This window comes from Delphinapterus leucas, chromosome 18 (genome assembly GCF_059928025.1).
Source record: "Delphinapterus leucas isolate spDelLeu-1000000601 "Yukka" chromosome 18, BTC_Dleu_Yukka2, whole genome shotgun sequence".
NCBI classification, from domain to species: domain Eukaryota; kingdom Metazoa; phylum Chordata; class Mammalia; order Artiodactyla; family Monodontidae; genus Delphinapterus; species Delphinapterus leucas.
Genome location: NC_143146.1, coordinates 51,300,801 through 51,316,974, shown reverse-complemented (window position 1 = coordinate 51,316,974; position 16,174 = coordinate 51,300,801). Strand labels below are relative to the sequence as shown.

The window sequence follows — 16,174 nt, the reverse complement described above, 5'->3', positions numbered from 1 at the left end:
ATTTTTATCTTTTCCCACTGTTTTTCCTTATTGCTTAGAACTGGGAATGGCACTATCATTGCATATTAATGTATACTCATAAGGTGTCCCAAATTTGGTATCCTGATAAGGAAATAGAAATGCAGTCTTAATATATCAAGCTTATAATTTATATGAGTCACTTGTCTGATGACATACGGATTTATTTTCCAAAGAAAATCTGATTGGCAGTAGGTACAGAGAAAAGAGTGGTCTGAAAATAATCATGTCCTTTTGACACACATGAGCCACATTAAATATGGTGGACAATATTTTTCTTTTTATCTTAATGAAGATATAAAGAGCATAAGAGTTCATCAGCTCCACATCAATTTTTCTTCGATTATCCAAGGTTACTTAAAAAGAACAAGACTTAAATTTTGTAGTACCAACTTGCTGATACATACAGCAATTTAATAAGTATACAGTCCTGAGGAACCAAGACAGTTTCCATTGGCTACTAAATTCTGGCTCTATATGCCAATACCAAACAAAGTGGTTTCATAAGTTGATATGTACTATAAAAATAGCATATATTTTTGAAATTATAACAATTTTCCCCATTCCATTTCTGGTCACTCCAGTTCTTTCTTTAATCAAGTTTCTGTATGTGTAGGGGATAATTTCCAGGACCTCCTCTCTATAGAATTAGTCAATTTTACTCTCCATGTCCCAATATATATGCTATCTTAAAAACTCTAGCTTCATTAAAATCTTAATAATTTACATATTCTTGGGTGTAAGTTCATTGGGAAAGGTTTGTTGACTATGCCTCACAAAATTGTGAATTTCATTGAAATGAATCTAGAGATGAAATTGGAAAGAAAAAGGTCCTTAAAATGTTGAGTCCATCCTTATATAAACTTCTTGCACATATTTAATTTATTTATAGACACTATATTTTCATTGTTATTGGTATCACTTTTTTTTTTTTTTTTGGTACATGAGCCTCTCACTGTTGTGGCCTCTCCCGTTGCGGAGCACAGGCTCCAGACACGCAGGCTCAGCGGCCATGGCTCACGGGCCCAGCCGCTTGGCGGCATGTGGGATCTTCCCGGACCGGGGCACGAACTCGTATCCCCTGCATCGGCAGGCGGACTCTCAACCACTGCACCACCAGGGAAGACCGGTACCACTTTTTTAAAATATATTTTTCATTCTCTATTGGTAGTGAATAAATTTGAAAATGACACTAGTGTCCTTTATAAAAAGAAATCTTTAGTTTTGATGTAACTAAATCTATCATTTTTTGTCTTGTCATTTGTTCTGTAAAGGTTTTATGCCAGAAGTTTCTTTTCTGCCTCTAGGATACAATAAAGTTTGTTTTTTTTTTAATTTCCTTTATTAACTTTACAGTTTATTCTTCAAAATTAAATATTCAATCCATCTAAGTTCCATCCTTGTGTGTCACATTTGATTAAATTTATTTTTCTCTATACAGAGAGCTAGGTTTCCTGATGCAATCTACTGAAATTCTCCATCTTTTTTCAATGATTTATGGTAATACTTTATTTTATTTGAGAAGACCATCTATAAATGGTCTGTTTTCAGCTCTCTTTTCTTTCAATTGGTTTATTGGTGTGTTCTTACACATGCTAAATTTTAAAACATATGAGGTGCTATAGTATACTACAGTAAGTCTTTATCTTCTTTTTAAAAAATTTACTGGGGTCTTTGTGCATTCTTATACTTCTCTATATAGTTTTGAGCAATTTTCAGGTTTCTCAAAAATAAAAATTTCTGAAGTCAGGATTGCATAAAATTTGCATGAATTTAAAAGTTAGAGGACAGAATTGAATACGTCTAATAGAAAAAACAAATATCTAGAATACACAAAAAAATTCTTCAAATTAACAGCAAAGGTACTGAAACTGTAATAGAAAGTGTATAAAGAGTGTATATAAACACTTTACAGAATAAGAAACCCAAAGAGAGAATAAGCATATGAAGAAGTGCTCAAAATCTTTGGCATTAAAAAATGCTGATTAAAGGAAATTTGGGATAACATTTTATACCTCAATCACTGTCAAATTAGAATACTTTATAATTCCAAGTGTAGATGGGGTTGTGTGAAATTGTAAGATCCCCTTGGTCTTGGGAATATCTTTGAAACGCTTCAAGAAATTCAAATACAATATTTTGTGCTCAGAACAGAGTAAGTGTTCAATACACTGTGTTTATAACTGTGTTAGATAATCAAGCTCAAGAAAAATTACATCATATGAGGATGTGTCAACTTGAACAATAACACAACTCTTACCTTGCTCAATAAGGGTAATAAGGTATGCAAATATCTTAGATTTCCTAAAACCCATATTAAGATAAATTATTGATTTATACCTCACACAGATAAAAGGGTATATACACATTAACTTTTTATAGACATAAACAATTTGAAGCAAGTGCACAATGCATAAATAGTACATATGAGATCTATTGCAATGTTTTCTATAAGCATTGAGGGAAACAGCACCAAGAAAAAACACAGATTTAAATCTCTTAACTATGGTACTTTTTTTTCTTTTCTTGCCTCTGATTTTTTTCCCTTTGTTAGTTATTTATTAACTTTACACATTTCAGTATCATTTAAAACTAATTTTACACTTCATGGTACATTATTTTTGTATATGCAGCAACAAAACCCTAAATTCACTTATTTTAAAGTACCAAAAACAGTATCTTCTTTCTTCAACATGATACACATTCATGTCATTATGTAGTGTGCAAGAGGCAGCAAGGAAATGAATATCAACGTACAGATCAGAGTGATCTTGACTACGAGAAAAAAATGGACATGACAAGAAGACAACAGCTCAAACAGAGGGAGGGAACTATGTAAAAATCAAAGCAGTAATGAATTTCACTGTATACCATCAGCCCTTGTTATCAGTAGATGAATTGAAATCTCTGTTTTTCTTTAGGGATAAGACTAGAAATGAAAATGACAAGAGACAAATGAAACTTAGGTAGTATAGGGGAGAAGAACTACCCTGCAGTTTCTTGTGATGAATTCCATTTTATTTCAATGAATTTGTTCATGTGTTTTCAGTGAATTGTTTAATTTCCCAAAATTCTCTACATTTACTGTGCTACCAAACTCCACAAATAATATTTATAATAATTATTTCCCCTAGTGTACAGAATCATTTCAAAGATATTTTAGTTATTTCTTAAACTAACTGAAGTAGTTAGGTCTGGCACATGTTATTATCAGCAAACCTACAATGTATTTAAAAAATTAAGTTAGAAAGATCTAAATAAAGAACAAAAAACCTAGTTCTTCTTACTACATATGTTGTGTTGCTGTCATGACTACATTCTGATATATTATCACAGAATTGATATTAGTCTAGGTAACTGAGCAGACACAAAATAAATCTTATTTAGAATTGCATGTTTAGTAAAAGAACAGTGATTATCATACTAAATCTGGTATCTTCTGACAGTTGGTGATGTTCTGTGAAGCAGTTCAAAAGAAAAGACAATCCTGTGTGTTTAATAAACATATATTTGGCTTTAGAACATTTCTAGAATTATGTTATTATTTTTAAGACAAACAAAAATTAAAAGATGGTATAACATGTCAAACATCATTTCTGTAAATACAGAATTAAAAGATTTTGGCTCTTTAGCACAATGGGTAAGAAAAATGAAGTTGGTGAGAGCACAGTTCTAGCAAAATGGCAAGAGATTCAGAAATAAATTTTGAATATACCAGCAGATTAAAAGGCAAAACAATTTCTATATAAACATGCAATATATTTTTAAGAATGACTCTGTGAGATTAAAAAAAAATGTCCTGCCATGGCTATTATTACAGGTGATCTATTAATTTTTCAATGTATTCCATATGTAAATCACTGCTATATTTGTTATTGAGCTTTAAATGGGAAAAAAACAAATAATGATACCAGGTTATATTCTTATCCTTCTATTTAATTTTCAATTTTCCCTTAAAAGAGTAAAGAGAATGGAGAACAATGATGCAATATAATGGAACTTCTATAAATTAACTGTATTTTGTGTACCCTTATTTTGCATATATATATATATATATACTTTGCTATTTTAACAATTTTTAAACATAAATTTTGTTTACCTTAATTACATTCACTACATTGTGCAACTATCACCACTATCTATTTCCAAAACATTTTTTCACTTTAACAAAAACTCTGGAGCATATGAGCAATAAAAAATAGAAAAAAATAGAGAACACTTCACAAATGTACATGTTATTCTTGCACAGGGACCATGCTAAGCTTCTCTGCATCATTGCATTTTTTGTATATGGGCTGCTGAAGCAAACATTGGACTGTTTTTCTCTCAAAGTAATCCCATTTAGAGCTTCAGGAAATCCACCAAATGGAATGATGGCATTCCTTTGAATTAATACTAGGAAGAATTTGTATTTTGTATTTGAGCCCTGCCTTCTGTCTCCTTGATGGTCAACCTCACAAAGCTGTTTCTTTCCTCAGAAAGCCAGTACCGTAATACTGGCTTCTATTCCAGTCAGACAGCATGAGCCCTTGATCTGTAACAGCAGTGACAAATTTACTGAATACAAATTAATATACATTAGTTAGGTGCATTTTGTTATTTGACCAGAGAGAGAGAGAGAGAGAGAGAGAGAGAGAGAGAGAGAGAATCTTCATCATTGGCCTATGAAAAGACTTTTTTTAATTTAATGATTTTTTTTTTACTTTTTTCTACACAAACCATTCAGTTTCTTCCATTCTCTTTCATTACAATAGGAAACCATAATTGTAATATACATGTATATTATAAATATATATATAATTTATTTATATATATAAGTATATATAATTTTTATGTTCCTAGATAAAGTACTGTTTGAATATTTTTATGTCTCATTTTGCTTCATTTTTCACTCAGCATTAGTTTCTTAAAGTTGATATATGTTGATATATGTATGTGGAATATATGTGATATAATTTATCCACTTTTCAAGTAATGGATATCTAAGCTGCTTTTGCTGTTGAAAAATTTATATACACACTTGTGTGTGTGAATATAAAAAATACTGACATATGTACATATATATATATACATATAATAAACTGCTCTATATATTAAATATTTGTAGTTAAAATTTGTTTTTAAATGCTAAAACTGGGCTTCCCTGGTGGCGCAGTGGTTGAGAGTCCGCCTGCCGATGCAGGGGACACAGGTTCGTGCCCCGGTCCGGGAAGATCCCACATGCCGCGGAGCGGCTGGGCCCGTGAGCCATGGCCGCTGAGCCTGTGAGTCCGAAGCCTGTGCTCCGCAACGGGAGAGGCTGCAGTGGTGAGAGGCTCGCATACCACACACACACACAAAAAAAAATTGCTAAAACTATATTTGAGGAAATTTGCTTAAAAGCTACACAGAAAGATAAAAATGGAAAATATAAGTAATGTGATTCATAGGTCCAAAAACCTAATAGGAGGCTCTAGAAAAAGAACAGAAAATATTGGGAGGAAAAAATGTTAAAGAAATAATAGAAAAATGGTTTAGAGAAGAAAACCACATATTTATATTTAAAGGTTATACTGAATGATTAAAATGTAAAAAACAAAAAACAAAAAAACAGAAATATCTCTTGAAATTTTAAATATTAAGAAAAAGGAAATCTTATGGGAAAAGAATCTTAAAAAGAGTGGATATATGTATATATATATATATATATATATATATATATATATATATATATATAAACTGATTCACTTTGCTATACAGGAGAAACTAAAACATTGTAAATAAACTATATTCCAATATTTTTTTTTTGAAAAAAGGAATAAAGAGATCTTAAAAGTTCATTGAATGTTGTAAAAACAAAGTCATTTGCAAAAGAAAAGAAGTGGATTTAAATCAGATTATTTTTTGGTAAAGGCAGTTTCCTTGTGTATGTAGTCTTTTGGCCCCCAGTGGGCCACTTAAGACCAGGCTTTGTGTTTGCAACACTTTCTTATCAAGAGATAAAGAACCCACACCACCTGGGCTGAGCTTATGACTTCAGGTGGGGATATTTTACCCTGTTTCAGGCTAAAGGAATGCTCTTTTGTCTTTGCTTGAAGAGTGTGCTCTGGTTGGCCCCTGACCAACACCACTGTTATATCTGTTCTCAGCGGGGAGAGCTCATGTAGACAAATTGCCCTGTGTTGGCCTCCAAGAGAGGCTGTGAATGAATACATTCATTTATTTTTCTTATCAGGGCCCTGCTTTTCAATCTTATCCTCTGCCAATACTCAACCCCAGAAAACCACTTTTCCTTAAAACCAATCTTATATCTATCAAGCTATTTTCAAGTGACCAGGTGTAACACCTCCAACCCCCTAGAATCCTGAGCAACATTAAACTTCTTTCCACTCCATTTTAGCAATATAGTCACCAAGACACTTGCCAGGACCTTAACTTTTCCATTTGTGAAATTTGAATTGTAGAACTGTACTTTCTGACTAAACCCCCATATTGGGGGCATCACCCTACTTCATAGTATACTGGAAATTGAATGGGCTTTGAAGTTTAAATATGAGTGAGTTTCTGAATAAAATTTAAACTTTGAGCATCATTTTTCTCTCATTTAAAATGAAAAAAAAATGCTGTTTATCCCACAGAGTTTTTTTCAAATATATGTTTAAATATATCTTTGACTATAGTATATTAATTTTCATTATTGCAGAAAGCAGTTGATTAGATGTTTCTGTACTTTGAAAGAAAGAGTCAACAAGATGGAAATACTACTTTTGGCTCTACACACCAGGTATATCTATATATTAAGTCATATTTATGTTCTTCATTTCTATCGCAGAGAAAGAGAATTCTCCCATTTTATGAATATCTCATTAAATGTTTTTTTTAATTTATTTTTGCTTATAAGGGACTAGAGTCAAGATAATCATTTCTTTTTCTTTTTGCATTTTTATTCCCTCACCAGTTTGTGAGATAAGGAGAAGAATAGGGTTAATAACCAATTAGAATCAAGGAAGGTGTGAATGGAAGATGCTCAGTCCTTGTGGACAAAATGGACCCATATGATAGATAATTATTGTGACCCTACAGAGGTAGTTATGTTTTGACATTTTCTTACATATGATTTTCAAAAAGGTAAATAACTTTTCAACACAAAAAGCAGCTAGCATTTTTTTCTGAGGCCAATTTCATAATTATTAAAATTATTATTTGAAGAAAGAAGTTAATAAAACCATGCATGTAACAATTGAAGTTTTTGTCACCAAAATGCGAGTAACTTTATGTACCATTTTACCATAATTGTCAGAGGAGAAGGAGAACACAGAAACTAAATTAATGGCTTTATATTTTAGGAGGAAGTCAAGCAGCTTCATTACAAGATGACCATAAGAAATTTTACATGATCAATATGGAAAGTGAATGGGAAATTTGGTAACACATTTGTACTGCTTGCATCTTTAAAGTTTTTAATAATGTAATTAATGTCAACATCAATCCATAGATTAATCTAAAATACTTATTTTTTGGTCAATATTAGTAATTATTTTTACCCCATTTAAAAAATGAGCTCATTCTAGAGGCTGTTGGACTTTGCAATACAGCTTTAAACAAAGCAACAGATGATTTCTGGTGATTTAGCTGGAAATTTGTCTCTAAATGTGTCCTCCACTTGTACAACATACAATTTTCCAATATGTTCTTCAGCTACTAAAGCTGAATATAGAAAGACAACAGATTTTCATTTTATATTGTCACATTTGATTCAAGTCTTAACTGAAACTCTGACATACACATCAATAATTATTGTTTCCCCGATTTGAAAGTAGGCAGACTTCAGAAGACTTTTTTCTTTCTTCTGTCTTTCCTTTTTTTTCTTTGTATTAAAAGTTTCAGTGTTTTCTCAGACAATGTTTGTGTGCCACCAATGTAGCACTTTGTTTTATTGGCAAGAAACAGGTGACATTACCTGGAATACGTAGAACAAAGGATTGGTGAAAGTGCCTAATAAAATAAGTTTAACCAATATTTGCAAAGACATCCAAAATGATTTAGAATCCTTGCCTTGCATTAATAGTTCAGACAAACCAAGCGCAAATCAGAAACAATCAAATCGGTATACTAGGGAACATAGGGATAGTGGCTGCAACCACAAGTATGTGTAAAATATGTATTTTTTGGTGTTATAAGCCTTTATAAGCCTCAATTAAAATTAGTTTTTAAAGAGTTACTTAAGAGTGTTCTGTTTCATATAATTTAAAATTGTTGAAAATTTATCATATGGTGAATATCACATGAGGCTCTTGATAAACATTATTATTCTAATTTATTTGAAATTAAGCATGATTTCTATAGTAACATACATGAATTTAATTAGGAATTGAATAATGATTATGTTATATCACTAGTAGGTTAAGATTTATTTTACTGCAATTCTGAGGAAAATAATAAATAAAGGTCAATCAACCATTGATGAGATAAAACTTTATGCCATATAAAACCCAGCCTACATGCAGCTCTCCAGAATGAATGAAATAGGTTGATGGTTGAGTGAAACAGTAAGCAAGGCAGATTCACAATTTAGTAAAGATGCCTTTCTTCTCAGAATACAAGAATCTGAACCTAGGAACCTCATAGCCACCCACATTGGAAAGCAATATTTCTACTGAAATGGAATGAAGAAAAAAATAGTCTTCTTAATGTAGCACTTTTATATAATTTGAGTTAACTGGTTGATTAAATATTTTTACTTTATACTAGCATTTTGTTCTTTTATTTTTCACTATAGACAGAAATACAGTTGGAGAATTTTTGTTTCAAAGTCAATAGAGATGCTTGTTATATCATCTAGTTTTACTCTAGATCAATAACTATGCCATCATTCATTATATTTAATTTATTATCATATGTGTGTGTTAGTATATGCATCAAAATTATTAACCTATAGATACTAGGATTGGAGAAAGTAGTGGTCTTTCCTGCTTTAAGAAATTTCTGGAAGTTCTAATAGTCTCTTTTCAATATGTTTTTGTAGAGAAAATTTGATAAGCTAGTTCTTTATGTAATATACACAATGTTTGTTTAATTTATAGTCACTTCATTTTAAATAAAGACTGCTTAGGTTCTCAGCCTCAGTCAATGTTAGGCTATGAAACCCTGACTGTTAGCTTGGCTCAGTGTCCATGGAAACAAATCCCAGATTCCACAATAGCAACAGGATTTAGATGGCACTCTTCCCACAGTGTATCACTTTGGACTAAATAATATTCTGTAATATAACAGAAAAAAGCTAAAGTACCAAACCACTTAAATCTGTGTTTAAAAGGATAGAATTCAATTTATGCTGAAAATATAACAGTAACTCATTTCCAAATGACAGAAAGAAAGCAGCAGGCATCAGATAAGTTTATTGCTATTTGTGTGAACTGTCAGGAAAGAAAGAGAATTACCCAGTTGAGCATACTGAGACTTATTATCACATACAAATCATAAAATTCAATACAGAAAAGTGGTCAGGATCATATGCCCCCCAAAACTAAATCTGAAAGGAAGCAAGATGTTTGCCTTCTATCCAGACCCGTTAAATTTTAAGGGCCTCTTTATTAATTGTTCTTTGTTCTTACACTAACATGAATGCACACACATGTACAATCACTTGCCAATCAAGTCAGATTAAATATGTTAAAATATGACATATTAAAGCTGTCATATTATAATTTCCCTTGTCACAATCTTTTAAGGATCTCTTTTGTTTATTAGGTAAAAAAAAGTAGCTATGTCACTAGAAGCCTTCAAAGTTCAGACTCACTTTTATTTTGTTTTATTTTTCAAAATTATTGACTATTCATGTGTATGGATCAATAACTTTCTTGAAAGTCTATGTAAAGACAAGCTTAGAATTCAGATACAGTTAACATTGATTGAGTAACAATCATGTCCTGGGATAGATATTTTAACATATCACCAACTCTCATAACAATCCTACAAAATCAGAATGATGGTTCAGTCATTGAAATACTAGAAGACAGGAGAAGAAACTAGTCCTTATATCTCCTAAGTTAGAATTTTTTTTTTTTTGCCATTTAAAGTCCTTTTGCCTTTTGCTTTCAACCCTGTATTAGATTATTTCATTATTCATAAGAAATCTAACAAAATGTATTCTTAGAAAAAAAATCGAAGAAAATGTCATTTAAATTAAGACAGTGTTTTAGTCTTAAAAGGCTAATGTTTCATGTGAGGCAGTTTCGATTTTGTAGAAATTAAGAATATTACATTATATTTGCTATTTTGTGATTGATGAGTCTGTGGATTATTTATTATTTCCTATAAACTATTTGACTCAGTTTTATCATTTTCTGCAATTAGCAGAAAAATGTGTCATATGTACCTAAGGCAAAATTCATTTTTTTTTCCATCTCCTCAGGTAAAATAAAATTTCAGCCTTAATGAGTAACTATTTGAAATACTAATTTATGTGTAAATATAAGCACTCTAATAATTATCTTAAGTAATTACTTAAAGAAGAAATATAAGAAAATATAGAAATGACAAATAAGCATATGAAAAGATCCCCCACATCATATGTCATTAGGTAAATGAAAATTAAAACAATAAGATTCCAATATACAACTATTAGAATGGTCAAACTCCAGAACATGGACAACACCAAATGTTATTGAGGAGATGGAGCAACAGGGACTCTCATTTATTGCTGGTGGGAATGCAAAATTGTACACCCACTTTGGAACCCAACAATCGCATTCCTTGGTATTTACTCAAAGAGCTAGAAACTTTTACCCAAAGAGTTAGAAACTTTTATGTTCACATAAAAATCTGCACATGGATGTTCATAGCCATTTATTCATGGTTTCCAAAACTTGGGAGAAACCAAGATGTCCTTCAGTATTGGATACATAAACTGGTATATCCAGACAATGGAACATTATTCAGCACTCAAAAGAAATGAGCTATGAAGCCAGGAAAAGACATGGAGGGAAATTAAATTATTATTACTAAGTGAAAGAAACCAAACTGGAAAGGCTCAATATTTTATGATTCCAGCTATTTGACATTCTGGAAAAAGCATAACTACAGAGGAAATTTTTTAAAAAACAATGGCTGTGGGGTGATGGGGAGAGATAGATGAATAGAGTACAGAGGATATTTTAAGGCAGTGAAAATATTTTGTATGATATTTTAATAAAGACTTGTCCAAACCTATAGAAGGTACAACATCAAGAAGGAATCCTAATCTAAACTATGGATTTGGGATGTTTATGATGTGTCAACATAGGTTCATCCTTCATAAAAAATGTACCATTCTGATGAGGGATACAGATAGTGGGGGAGACTATGCAAGTGTGGGGGCAGTGGGTGTGTGGAAAATCTCTTACCTTCCTCTCAGTTTTACTATAAATCTAAAACTGCTCTATAAAATAGTCTTGAAATTTAAAAAATAATTATTTTTATCTTTCAATAAAACAAACATTTCTTCCTGACTTTACCAGCTAAATAAATTAGCAACTTAACACTTGCCTTCTCTGTAAGATCTACCTGCTAGAACATCACTGAGCATAGAATTACCATTCACCTTATTTAGGATGTATTCTAAAGTGGATTTACTAGAGCTCAAATTGTTCTGAAAAAGTAAATAAGATAAAAAGGAAAAAAATGTGGAGACAGCCTTGTGTATTTTCATGTTTTGAGTCCTCAGATGAATCATATTTAAGTTGTCAGATACTCCTTATTCAGTAGTTGAAGAGACATTTTATAGAAAATAGGAAAGCCTATGGAGAATGGAGGAGTAAAAGTTAGAAATTTTATTTTCCAAAGCCAAGAATGAGACACAGTTTTGCATTTATTAAATATTCATGTTCTTTCCTAGAAACATAAATAGAAATCTCCTCTCCAATATTCAACATACTCTCACACTGTTACTTATCCTAATTTTATAATAAAAGCACAGACCTCTAAATTACATAGCCATTTATAATTACCTCTAAATAAAAATGCATATTTTGCCCATTATTACTTCTGCACTCTCACTGGAATTCCCTTAAATACCCCACCATTAACTTAAAATATGTCCCAAACTGACACCTTGCATTCTTTTACATTTTTCCCAATCCCAGTCCCTTAGACAATACCTGACATTTGGTGTTTGTGGTCTTAGATAATCTATTGTATAATCTATTGTATAATTTATAGTATCCAGACTTTGTTTAATAAATATTTTAAATCTAAGCTATTATTAAAATGTGGGACACTTTGATTGACATTGCCTATTCATTTAAAATATGATGGCATCTTTTTTGAGAGATTGTATTTCTTTTAGAATTGACACATTTTCCAAGTAACTTTTTTGCATGTTGTCAATTACAGGCTTCTTTGATTATAACATTAATCTAGCATAATTAAGAGGACAACTTGATTTCTACTTGCTATACCATCTTTGACTAGGCTACCCTCAAATTTTGCATTACCTATAAAGTTCTAGAACTGTATTAAAATGCCATGCCTGGAGACAAAGTTACCAGAAGGAGTTTTCAAGTCTGTTTTCTACAGATTGTTAGCTGAAGTCAATTGACAGAGATCTCTCATTTCTTTGGTTTGAAATGTGTCATTATGAGCGATTGTTCTAGTTGCTGTTTTGTACTTGCTTTGTGGAACTCAGCACTGCTTATTGACATACTTTCCTTGGGTAAATTCTACACTTCAAGCAGATCTCTTGCCCCTGACTAGGTTCATGATTTAGCCTCAATGCACTTTTTTTTAAGTATATGAAGCATTTTAAAAGTATTAATGTTCAAGTTTAATACAAATGTTTAGGTCATTTAAGATATAAAGCTGAGAATGATGCCAACATAAAGATTTCAGAAAAAAATATATCTGGTATTTAGACTTCATGCAGTACTCTATTTCATAGTGAATTTAATTTTAGCAACATTTTACCCAAAATAATAAGCAAAGGTAAATCTCAGCCTGAATAATTAAATGAAATATCAGACTATATTTATGCATGAATGTATAATCAAGCGATCTTAAAAGGATATAGAGGTGAATAGCCCATTGTATAGATGTTATAGGTTCCTTTTTTGTTAATTTCTATATAGTTCACTCAGAAGTGAAAATGGGCCAGGGTCAGTAAGATGCAGATTTATAATAGTCACATATCTTAAGTGTGGCATCTGAACTTATTTTGTGTGCGTGTGTGAGCTTGAAGCAATTACAATAAATATCAAAGAAACTTAGATACAATTTGTAATATCTTGCCCCAAAGTTTGTACTAAACAGCAGTTTTTGATGTTACTGTGTTACATTCATTTGCATAAATATTATTTTGCTAGACAAGAGGAAAAAGTTTCAAAAAAGATTGCAGAAGAATATGCTCACCCCCATATGGTTTGAGTATGAAAGAAAAACTAACAAACCTCATCATCTCCGTATTCATTGTGATACTAAGCTGGATTTTCATACCAATAATTAATAAAATATTGTGTCTGGGAGTATAAGATTAGGGATTGGGTAACAGTGGGAAAAAACTATTTAATGAGAAGAAAAGTTCTGTCTTATGAGAAATGGAAAGCTATACATGACTTTTATTTATTAAAGGTATATAATAAAATTTTTGGTTTATTAACATTTCACTGAAAAAAACTGAACAAATGAATTAAAGTAAAATATATATACAATTACACCATAGTGACTAGAATTTCTAATATAGTAAAGTGACTTTTTTTTTTTAAGTTTCTGTAATATAAATATTGCCCTTCCTCTCTGGGAAGGAAATCTCATGCTGCATTAATACATTCTTGGAGAACAAGGTTTTAGTATTAGCAATATGCCATTCTAGCATTTTTTAAAGATTAATAGAAAGATTTGGAAAAAGGGTTATGCACCAACTCCAAAATTGCTATTATGAAGAAGAAACCTTTAATACAATTCTTTGGTGTGTATGCCACTAGAAAAAACAAAGTTTATATAACCATGCTTTTATTTCTTAATTTGAATTTGTAAGCTAGTTTTTCAGGTCCTCAGATTTTGACATCTTGTACTTCATAATGATTCTAGTAAAGTTTGAAAAGATGTTATCTATATTTTCACCAAATATGTGATACTGTGATTCTTATTTTTTTATTTAATGTAGGAGAGATCTATGAGATTATATATAAATCATTTCAATTGTTTGAGAAATGAAAGTTTTAAAACTAAAATGTATCTTCACCTCTAGGATGTGAAGAGGTCATTTTAAGGTAGTTTTATGCCAAACAAATTGACTATATGAGGGTAATCATGCCTATGGTTTTCATAATTAAAGGCAAGAATACCAGATACATCTTATTGATTATTTGAAAGGAAGATTTGAGTTTTAGCCATAAACATTTTAAAATTATGTGACAATATATAGCCTCTTAATTTTTCTTTGTGTACAATATACTTTTACATAATAACGAAATTGATTATTGAAGAAACAAAATCATTAAACATCAAATACATTTATAATTTCCTCATTTGTAAATATATTGTCATCAGTATCATAATCACCTTTACATCATCATCTTTTCTCAGAGATATTTCTTTCTGGTGTATGTGTGCATGTGTGTATATTGGGTGTCTGTGTGTTAAAACAGGAAAATACTAATTACATAGGTAAATAGGTATATAAATGTGCATATCATATAATGTGTGTATATATAGAATTGTACATTTATACACATCGATATGGTGTATATATGTGTGGGTAAATATGTATATGCATATATGTATTTTTATATGTATGTTTATTTATTTAATTAAGAATACAGCACACAGATTTGTCATGTTCCACAAATGATAGAGTTGTAGAAAATATGTGAAATACTGAAAACCTAAAAAAGTAATTACCTTTAGAATATAGAGTTCATATAAATCATTTAGAGGAAAACTTTATAAGTGTATGAAAAGATGTTCCAAATTGCTAATAATCAAACACATATTCAAATCTCAATTTAACAAAACTACTCATTACTTCCCAGATTTAAAAATGTGTCAAAAAAGAGTAAGAATTCATGAGTAGATAGAACAATTAAAACTTTTATACACTGCTGGTACATCAATTTCTATTTCCACTTTAAGACAAAGTTAGAAATACCCAGTAAAATGAAGAGGTTCACATCATTTAACACAGTAATTTGGTTCTTACTTATATACTTAAGAGGTACTTATATATATACACAAGCAACACATACAAAAGTAATGTTTTGTACTTGCAAATGCTGAAAATAATCCCAATATTTACCACCTGGATAATGGATTTATAAATATCTATATATTTGAATAAAATAATGCTCTACAGAAGTGAAAATTAACAGAAGCTATATATACTTGGATAAATATTACAAAGATAATGATTATAAAATTATGTATTATAAAGGTGAGTTATACAATACCATAGAGATGACTTTTAAAACTTTTGAAATTAATAACTTTTCAATATAAACACACATAATAAAATGATAAACTATAGGTGTTATGAGATCTTATTTCAAAATGATGCTTTTTTCTGGGTGGGAGAGAAGGAGAGAATGTGATTATGGAATGATACACAAGAAAATAAAACTTGTGTATCCACTCACCCTAGTGAGTTTTGGTTATGGAAACACTCACATTATTTCCTTTTTACTTTGGTATATCAAAAATATGTATTTTAATAAAAAAGGAGAAAGTGGGAGAAACTTCCACATTAAAGGTACAAAGCAGCAACCTTATGATGAATAAAATATAAAAAAAGTTGTGGAGAACAAATTTGACAGTTTTCACAATACACTTGTTACAGGAAAAAAAAATGATGAAGAAAATAGCAAAATAAAATGTGAAAGAAATAAAAAAGCAAAAATGAGAATACAAATAAAGAGTGTGTATAGATAAATATATATTTATATACAATATATAATAAATACTATTGTTTTGAATGAAATTAAACAGAAAAAATTGTCTTTAAAAACAATACCAGGAGTATAGAAACTAAAATGTATATAGTGGTATCATTGGTATCAATAGATTTTTTAGGAGTGTGGTTTTAGGCCCCAAATTTGCAATTCCACATTACAGCTCATCTAATACAAGCAACACAAAGTCATTTTGAGATTCCAGAATTTAATAAATATGTTGAATGATACCCTTTCTTGGATGACTATAAGAAAAAAGA

General features: G+C 30.6%; 1 non-coding gene across 1 annotated transcript; it reads right to left on the bottom strand.

Moving 5' to 3' along the window:
* Positions 1-4,222: 4,222 nt before the first annotated feature.
* Positions 4,223-4,325, bottom strand: LOC115803195 (U6 spliceosomal RNA). Its single transcript, XR_004023862.2, has one exon. It is a non-coding gene; the product is annotated as a U6 spliceosomal RNA (small nuclear RNA).
* Between the last annotated feature and the right edge of the window lie 11,849 nt (positions 4,326-16,174).